This window comes from Nannospalax galili, unplaced genomic scaffold (assembly GCF_000622305.1).
Source record: "Nannospalax galili isolate Female #2095 unplaced genomic scaffold, S.galili_v1.0 scaffold1200, whole genome shotgun sequence".
Taxonomy (NCBI): Eukaryota; Metazoa; Chordata; class Mammalia; order Rodentia; family Spalacidae; genus Nannospalax; species Nannospalax galili.
Genome location: NW_008347131.1, coordinates 1338663 through 1339213, shown reverse-complemented (window position 1 = coordinate 1339213; position 551 = coordinate 1338663).

The window sequence follows — 551 nt, the reverse complement described above, 5'->3', positions numbered from 1 at the left end:
TGCTTCAAAAAAACCAAAAAAAAAAAAAAAAGCAGAGTCTAATAAGGCCTTGTTTGCTTATGAAGAGAAATGATTGTATGTTTAGAGGAGTAACTCAGTAAAAATGGAAAAAGTAAAGAATTGCTGAAATGCTATCCTTAAGGAGGCGACCTAAGAAAAGGTTGTCTCTCCAAAACTTCAGAGATATATAGTAACGGGAAGTATGAGGATACAGATGCTGGTAATGGGGAGACATGGTGGCAGGGAAAGGTGTGTGCATGTGTGTATCTGCATGCATGTGTCTGATCTACATGCATGTATGTGTTTGCATGTGTGCTACAGTGGATGCCTGTGAAGGCCGTAGGTTGATGTTAAGTACCCTTTTCCCTCACTGTACATATTATACTGAGGCCAGGTCTCTCACTTGAACTCAGAGTGCACTAACTGTCGGTCTAGCCTCTGCTTCCCAAGTGCTGGAATTATGTGGGTGAGTGTTACAGGTGGGCCACCATACCCACTCACCTACCCAGCATTTTTGTGGGTGCAGGGAATAGAAACTAAACTCAAGCAAG